We start from the raw sequence: 9,721 nt of genomic DNA, 5'->3' as shown, positions 1-9,721 counted from the left end.
TTGAATGTTATCTATACTTACTGCTTTGAAGAAATGGCTGATTAAGACAGCATGACCCTTTTATTCAAGGCTAAATTCTGCTCAGTTAAAAGGAGCTCTTTCCCATATTAATCAAGGAAAGATACAACACTACAATTCATTTTGCAGGCAACATGAGGTGGGAATTGCATCTACTAGGACATAATCTGACACAGATATACTGATAAACAGTACTTAAAGGAAAACTTTAACTTCAGCATTTTGTAAATTCTTTTTTTTCTTAAAAATCTCTCTCTCCTGTTGCATTTTGTTATGTAAATCAGCTGACATTGCATACTGAGAAAGTCAGCTATTGAAATTTTTGATGTGCTCAAAATTGTTAGGTTTTAAATGTTGTCAGAAATATTGAATATATGAAAACAAAGCAATCCAGAGAGGAAAAAAATGGGATCTTTTAAAATGGATTTTTTAAAATTGATTTTTACTTGTAAATGTGAATTTAGGGTAGGAACCAATTCTACTTTGTTTAAGAAACTTCAAAGGATCACTGCTTTGTATTTTAAGTAGGCTGTATAGAAACCTGGATCCTGACTTTGTGCTTTAATCTTTTTCAAAAGTTTGTTATCAGCTCTTTAAGAGTAGATTTCTTCCAAACAGACAATAAAATCCACAGTAAGTGTATGAGTATACAAGTGAATGTTGGCACAAACAAGAAGGAATTTCTTGTTCCAAGGTGCATCATGCTTATACAATGTATGGAGAGTTTAAGATGCAGTGGTTTTGGATGATCCTTACCCCTGGGTGAATTTAATTAGCAGGCAGAAACATTATAATAATAGGGAATACATTTAATTCCCTTTATAGCTGTCCCCACTGTACTTTGCTATCCTCAGGCACTCACAAAACTGAAAATCTGATGAAAACCTTCTTTTATGGTTTGTCTTCAGGAAGAGCAGTTATGAATTGTTCATAACTGTTCATTAATCTGAGCTCTTGAACTCCATTAAAATGCTTCCGTAACATTTCATTAAAAAAATTAAACGAGAAATGAGAAATTAAGTGAAAAACTAGTATGAGTTGGAAGACATTAACATCTGTTGAGCTCAGGCTTTAGGGTATAGTAAGAGGAAAAGAGAAGACAAAATAGTCATAGTGCATCAAGGGGTTGACAAAAGAGAAATGGGGTGAGTACGGTGTTTGGTACAGGAGGAAAAAAATGGTACATATACAAAAGTTATACAGTTTTAGAACACCAATGACACAAGAGGAACAAAGTAGAACTGAGAGAAGTAATGAACTAAACTGATAGTGATTTCAGCCAAGTACTTAAATGCTGTCACAAGAAGCTTTGCGTAGACAAATGTTTTGGGGTTGTGGTTTCTTTTTCTTGAAGGGGTAGTGGTATGGTATGTGTGTTTTTCCTTTGGGGTTTTTGGTTTTTTTGGGTTTTTACTTATGTTTTTTATTTGACTCTAGGCATGAAATTCTTCAAGTTAATAGGATCTTAAATTGTAATATTCTTTTTAGAAACTCTGCAGTTTTGTATATGTGAGTTCTTTCATTTCAAGTGTAGTACTGAACCTTTGCAAGATTTTTAATCTTATTCGACAGAAAAGTGATATGTTAAGGAATTAGTTGGATGTAGTTTGTGAAGGCTGCCTATTTTGTTGTATGTTTGTGTTAGAAATATACTATTGCTAGATTTGGAATTAATATTCATATTTGCTTCACTAATAGCTTGACACCTGGGGAGTACAGAGTCTGGACTTTACATATGTTTTAACTAAGAAATTATTTGAAAATTTATTTTAATTTCTGAATCCTGTAAGTCAAATAGTGACAAGTACAAGATTTATTTAGGATTAATTAAAAGCATGGGTTGCGATTTTGAGCTAATAAGGGAAAGCCAGACTGCCTAGATCTTTCTGCCAAAACAGTCACCATTCAACATGACTTCACAGGGATCTAATACTGGTGGATGTACTAGTTTATAACCTGTGCATTTTATCAAACATAAGAAAGATGTTCTGAATAATTATATTTAAATCCTGCCTTTGTGGGTTTCTGACTGTTTATCTATATCTTGACAAGAACCATACACCCACAATCCCACTGGGATTTCTTTTCTGCCCACTGAGGAATGCCTGACCTCAGTCTCTGCTGCAAGGAGAATTTCCAGTAGTCCTCTTTTGGGAATTTTTGGAAGGACTCAATCTCAAGAAATTGGAGACCGTGACCTTAATTTCAGCTTCCTCATCAGCTGTGCAGTTGCCCTTTGATATGGAGGTGTGGAAACTAGGTATCTAAACGATGGTGGTTTCCTTAGCACCGTGTCACTCTAGCGGGAGCTGTGAGAGAGGCACAGGAGGCTGTAGGACAGGGATGTGGCACATGACAGTGGCAATATCAGGCAGGAGAAGGCAAAGGTCGATGTTTTGCTTGGAGAGAAAGAGGTCAGTTTCCAAACAAGGTCATCTCAAGTCCTCAGCTCCTACTAAGGAAGTGAATGGCCACACATGGACTGCAAAGCAATGTGATCCCAATAAACAGATTGGATAAGCTCCAGCTTTCCCAGAGAAGTGTCGCTGGAATTCAGCCCATGCCAGTGGGAGGGAACACGTCCTGCAAACACATCCTGAGGCATGAGATCTTGGTTTAGGCTAAAGAATATGTCAGGGACCTGACCAGAGACCTCCAGTCTCACAAGAATTGTTTAGAGGATGGAGAGCTCCAAGAACCCTGATGGGAGCCCTGCAGAACCTTATCCATTGGACTAATTGGCCTCTTCCCTCTTCACCTCAAGCATTTTTGTGGATTGGAAAAGGGTTGCCCTGGAGAGTTTCTGGTCAATGTTTGGATAAGACCTTCTCCCCACAGCTTTCCCAGGGCTGTTCTCAGCTCTGGTGCCCTTGAAAAGACAGATCTGCCAGATGGGTGTTTGTCAGCATTGCAGAACAGACAGCAGCCACAACAAGCAGTGCTCTGGGAACATTAGCACCCTGGTGAGCCTGCCAGGCTCTGCAGTCCCAGCCTGGCCCAGTGGATGACAGTCCTAGGGTCCACAAGAGTGGCTTTACACCCCTTTACCAAAGTGCCGAGTTTTCCTACTAATTATTACTGCTACTACTGCTATGAATTACTACTACTAATTACATAATTACAAAGACTATAAAACACATAAATACAAAATAAGGATGTTTTTTTAAATTAAAATAGAGTGCCACAGAGTTTTCCTTCAACTTTATATAGTAATTAAGTCTCAAGTAATATGCTTTCTTATGTCTAGTCATCTGACTTCTAACATACTAAACAGCAAGTTAAATGTGACCATATATCAATGTGCTCATATTGTTTGAGTGTTACAGTAAGAAAAATGTACATAGAAATGTTGCTTTTTGTAGTGTTATTCCCTGTCTGACTGTCCAGAGGAAATATATAATACCCTCCTGAGACATGGAGAATACAGGTGAGAAAGCTAGAGAAATAATTGCTATTGCACCAGAACACTGCATAAAAGACTAAAAGAAGGTGGGAAAGTGTAACAATGTTTTTAAAATGGATTTAGAAAGTGTTATTTCATGACAGCACCATGATTACTGAGAAATGTACTGCTAACAAATTAATTCACTTTTCTGGGCTGTATTGAATGATGGTTATAGATTTGATATTTAGTACTTCAAACTTCTCGTGTAAAATGTTAAGGTGAGGAAGTGGCCAAAAATTGGAAGGGGAAAAAAAAGCTGCAAACGTGCATATATTTTTTAAACTGATTCAGTGTCATCTTTTCACTTATATTCATTGCCATCATGACTATTGACAGCAAGACTTATCTGAGCATTTAACATCTCTAGTTGAATTTTTCCTGTCTTTATATTTTGTACGAGACTTTAGAGGTATAACCTCTGTCCTGATAATCTTATTTTTGCTTTGGTTCTCTCCAGTCACGTCTAGTCTACTCTGTAATTGATTGGCAGCTGTCTTTCATTGGTTGAATAGATATTTAGGTGATAAAATTGCAGACTGGCCACAAAATGATCTGTGTATGAGTGGTATATAGCCACAGAATTTAAGGGCTGCTGCTTGGTGTGTTAAGAAGACTGAGATGTGTACTGCTATGTTAAAATTAGGTAAGCTTATCTAGGGCATGATTGTGCATTCTAAATCTGACAGAAGGCTTTAGTTGGTAGTGCCTTTTGTTTAAGCAGGTGTTAGCCAAAATAATAGGCTATTGTGATGTGATTTGTCCTCTATAATACATTTTCCCCTTTCCTACAAGGTCTATTTGGGACTACGGTAGTTCTACTTTAGGTGGATTTTTGAGTATAGCAATAATCAAAGGAAGTTTCAGAGGGTGTCATTGAGAAGGTTTCCTGTGTATTCAAGAAATGTGAGATAAATTGAAAAGTAGCATTGCAAAGTCTGTGAGATGGCATAAAATGGATCTATACTTACATGATTCACTTCTCAGAGAAGGAAACTATGAAAGACTACAGGTACCCTTCTCTTAAAACTGTTGTAGTTTTACTTTGTCTTTTACTAATCCAGTGTGTTTGTGTTTCACCTTATTGTCAGGTGGCACCTCTCCAGGTCATCAGGAGAACATAGTTTTCCAACCCACTGTAGTTGAAGAAAATTCTGTGATTTTTCATTAATGTGTTTTGCTGCTTTGTTTTGAACTAACACCAGTAAAAAAAAAAAAAAACAAAAAAAAACAACAACAAAAAAACTTAGCTAGGCTTTTTAAAAAAGAATTATATTGAGATCAAATAAGGAAATTAAACCTAAATTATACTGAGAGCAAAAAAATATTTTAAGTTTATATTTTTTCTGAGATAGGAACGGGCTCTTTAGCTTTATAAACACCTTACTTCAATCTTTAATCTGCAGAAGGTATTTCTTTGCACAAAATTTGATTAGAACAGAAAAATATACTAACATTGAAATAAATCGTCATCATCAAATTCTGCAAATCCCACAAAAAATCTGCATTATTTAACTTCTGGCTTAATAGTGTTTGTGGAAATAAAGAACTTAGGTTTTATACTAGGTAAAATTGGGCAGAATAAATATTTTCCACTGTGCAGGTGCCTCAATTCTTTCTGCGAAACATCTTTGTAAAGTCCAGCATGATGTCCGCTAATAATAACTGTATTAGCTTTAAAACAAAAAGAAATTCAACAATTTTTTTCTACGATGTGTTGGATGAATAGATTCCATCTCTGCTGCATAAATGTGCAAGCCAAACTCAGTTTTCTTAGTCACACTGGCATAAGTTAGTGCTACCTGTAGTGAACCATGTGGTTCTTGTGGACTTGGGAACCTAAAGTTAAAGCTACTTGAAATTAAATAAATACATAAAATAAATGTACAGTCACATATATGCACACGTATAGAAATCTAGGACTCTTTTCCCAGGAAGAAATAAAATAAAATTTTCTTTAGCTAGCCTTAAAGATTGCTAGGCTTTTTATTCATGGAAAGGTATCTTTGCTGCATGATGAATGTTTCTTTTTTGTTTCTCTCTTCTGAAATTCATTGTAGTGAAACGGAAATACTTATGTACTTAAAGCTCTTGCTCTTAGTTGAAATTGTATGGAAGAATGGAGTAATTAGTGAGTTGCATAGGAAGATGCATATGTGCAAGATGGCACTGAAGCAAAATTAGAGCTAAGCACATCTTGAGACAGGGAAAAAAGGAGTAGTACTCATTTAGAGCACTAAGTTCTTGGGATGAAGGACAGGAGAAAGAAAGAAGATGGATGACTTCTTTGAATCTAGATGCTGTTATCAGGAGATTTATCCCATTCCTGGTTATACCATTCATCAGTGTCAAGCTGGAGACTAGTAGTGCTTATTGCTACCCATTATTGATCAGCGGAACTGACAACAGATTTATAACTGGACATGATTACATGGCTCCAGACAAATGAAAATATCACACCTCTCCTTCTCCCTTGTCTTCTAGTCAGGAAGTCATCTTTGTATCTTTGTTCCAGTCATCTTTGTATTCTGCAGTAAGTCTGATGGAATGGTAAACCCAACCTTGGTTTAGTACAAAATAGCCTTTCTTAACAAAACAAAAGTATGTAAACTAAGTTGCTGTAGGCCAAGTAAATTCTTAGATTTTTACTTCCTAGTAACAAGACAATTTAACTCTCCCAATAAATCATAAAAGAGAAATATTTTAAGTCATTCTTCAAAACCTTGTTTCTGGACACAGCTACTTATACTGATCAGTTAAAAAAATCACACAAACTCAATGTACATTAATAGTATCTGCTTTGCTGCTCTTTTCACAAGCACAAGCACACATACATGCCAAAAAAAAACAAAGTTAGAAGAAAACAAAGAGAAGTAGTCCATAGAGACATGACCCAGAATTATTATTGTGGTAGACTTGGTCCTCATTATGTCTTGCAAAAACTGTTCTCCAACATACAGATAGAAAGCTGCAATTTCAACATTGAGTCTGGGACTAGCACTTTTTTTCTTTGTAATGTGAACTCTGAAGGACATAGAAAATGAGTTTGTAGACTGGTTTCTGTTGAGATGTTTATTTTGGATATTGTCGATAACTTACAGTGTTGTTCTCAAGACCTATCTCAGTCTATTCATGCTAAGCAGCCGCTTTCTAGTGTCCACATGGACATTTGAATCTCTCCTGTGAAAAGGCTCTGAATTAGTTATCCACCTCTGTGTGTACAAGTAGGTTAAGTTGTTTTTTCCAAAGTACATTCCTGTGTACAAGTTTAGGGCAAATGCTTTGTTTCTCATTCTGGTGACAAAATGTATGAACCAACCTCTTCTGGACTTCTGAACAACTAACAGACTAGCACATCTTAACGGAACATCACATGTTTTTCCCTCAGAAATAAAAGCATATATATACACCAGTTTAATGCATTCCATGCTTCTTCTCACATTCTCCCAATTCTCTAGCAGGAATTCAACTTTTCACGTCATCCAATATTTCTGTAGCTATGCTGTTTATTGTACTATTAGACAAGGTCCACATGCTACATGTACATGTCTTGACTTTTTACTACTTTTTTTTATAGTAGCTATACATACTGCTGTTCAAGTCCTCTTCAACTTGCCTTCAGTAAGAGCAGAAGTCTTGTCTCAGCAACTGTTTAACTACTTCAACAATCTTAAGACTTCTTAATATGAACAATCTTAATATGAACTGCAAGACCAAACTCTGACATTTTCGTCTTAAATTTACACATTATTTTTCTGTACTCAGCTGATGAACATAGTTATTTGTATTAACTGATTTATCTAACAAATCTCTTGGCCACTTCTTCGTGGGGGTCTTTGGAAGCGAAACAGCCAAAATCAAGTCTCTACATGCAAAGACCCAGATTATTTCTGTGTATATCAGTTCCCATTCTGGTGCCTGTTTTCACATTTTCCTCCCACCTGCAACCAGACTTGAGTAAAACATAAATCAACATAAATTTTGGGTGATAAATCTCTTGTTTCTGAATTAAATGGAAACTGTTTCACAGTTCCTTTTTTGTATCTCTTAGTGCTTCCCTATTGCTGTGCAGAACTTACTGACATCAGTATGGTTTGGTCTCTTGACTGCAGAACACAGAACCAAAATTTCAGGTTGCAATACTGGCAGCTGAGGATCAAAGGAAGACAGTTGTTTTTGGTTGGATTTGCTTTGGATTTTTTATTCTTTGCCATTCTGAGATCAGGTATGTGTTCTGCTTAAGGCAACATGAATTCAACGTGTAAGACAGGCAACTAGGATATGGCATAGTACGTTCTAGGTAAACTTACAATAGCAATACCTCTGGCAGATGTAAAAGTGGAGCTCTGTCAACTCAGATAGAAGCACAACTGAGTGAAATGGAAAAGAACATATGTGATTTGACAGTACTAAAATCCTAAAAGTTTTTTACTCTCTGTGCAATGAACTTGATTTTTTTTCTCCATCATCATTTTCTTTGTTAAGAAGAAATATTTGGATTCTTTTGGTTTGAAGGGGCTTTTTTTGTTGATTGTTATTTTTTGGTTTGGGGGGAGATTTTTTTATTTTTATTTGGTTTTTTGTTTGTTTTGGTTGTTTGGGGTTTTTTGGTAGTTTTGGGTTGTTTTTTTGGGGAGGTTTTGTTGGAGGGGAAGGGATTTTGTTATAAAATTGTTTCCAAAAAGTTTTTAGATCATGAGAGCTGAACACCATCTCTCATTTTGGTAGGAAAGGGTCACAGTAAAAGTCATTACATTTAAGTTTACACCATAATAGTGAGAATGAATTCTGAGCATTATCAGTATCAGAGTATCACTGAACTAATAGAAGACTCAATAGTAAGGCAATATTGTGATTGAATAACAAAGTCTGTGTCTTAGATACATTTCTCCCATTGCCTTTAGTATGTTTAGGATCTCCATCAGAAGAAATTATCAGGCAGCTCTGACAGCTCCCTGGTCTTGAGCAAGTCACGTAGTTGAGACATGTTTGACCTTGAATAATCCCATCCTGTGCTAATAACAGAATAGAATTCCAACATTCATAGAAAACTTCTCAGGGGATCCTTTGTTTTTTTTATCCTCTTTCTAAAGAACTTCCAGATAAACCTTCAAAACCTACAGTAGTTTTTCTAAGTGCTTTGAGAATACTGACCTTTGGCACCGAAGAGGTCTAAAATCTGCAGCGGTCACTAAGAGTTCTTTAGACTTTGCAACTAAAGGCAATGTTTATAGTGACTGCTTATTTTTGTCGTTGCTAATCATTGTATTTGATTTACCACAATTGATTTTATTCTCTATCATAACATGTTTTGTATGGAGTTTTATATCTCAACTTTTGAGTCTTTGTTTATTTCTGCCTTTTTTACTGTGGTGAATAATACTCTGAAGACTATCAGTATGCAATTGGTAAGAGAAGCACTCATCACTTAGCTACCTGGATTCTTGTTCCTCTTTTAAAATATACAGTTTTCAGCTTGGAATGTCTCTCTATGCTCCTTTATGCTACAAAATCCCAGATGATCAAAACAAGAATGATCAGCTTGCTTCTCTGATGACCTAATTAATAGCTTAAAGGAGGAAAACAGAGTGTGTGGTCATATCCTTAAAATTCACTCTGGATTATTCTGCTTCATAGAAATCTGTTTAAATGTCTAAGGAGAAGGTTTGCTGAGAAATGCAGAGGTTGGAGAGCAGCTTGGGTAACAGCCAGTTTATTTAATGATCAACTGATTTTGAAATTCAGTCTTCAGTCAGGCTCTCATTTAAATAATGATAACTAACAGGCATAAAATTGAGAATTAGTAGTCTGCCTAAAAAACCACCTGGTTTCAATCTAAGCTTTAAAAATTTAGTCTAGCTTTTAGTTCAGGTTAGCTTTGTCATCTTCCCCCCTTCCCAAATCAGTATTGCTAAAATCATATTTCTCATTTGTTTTAAATTACAAGAAACCACTATTTTTCTCCCATGGGGAAATTTTCTAGGTTAATTTTGTTAAATTACCTCTGAAGTATTCTACAGGATAGTTCTAGGCAGCTAAGGGTCAGTTCTCTTTCTAGACAATGGTGCTACAGTGCCAGGAAATAGTGGCAGGGCTATGCAGTTATCTGAGTTGCTTTACTCTACAAGAATCTCAAAAGTATCATCTCATGACTGGACAGATATGCTTGTAAAGTTGCTTGTTGGTAGCAATAGTGATAAATTATCTCCAGAAACAGATATTACATCTAAATGGCACTTGAATTATAAATCCCTCAAACTA

Source organism: Zonotrichia leucophrys, chromosome 4, assembly GCF_028769735.1.
Source record: "Zonotrichia leucophrys gambelii isolate GWCS_2022_RI chromosome 4, RI_Zleu_2.0, whole genome shotgun sequence".
NCBI classification, from domain to species: Eukaryota; Metazoa; Chordata; class Aves; order Passeriformes; family Passerellidae; genus Zonotrichia; species Zonotrichia leucophrys.
The sequence above is the reverse complement of the archived record's forward strand: the minus strand, read 5'-3'. Positions refer to the sequence as shown.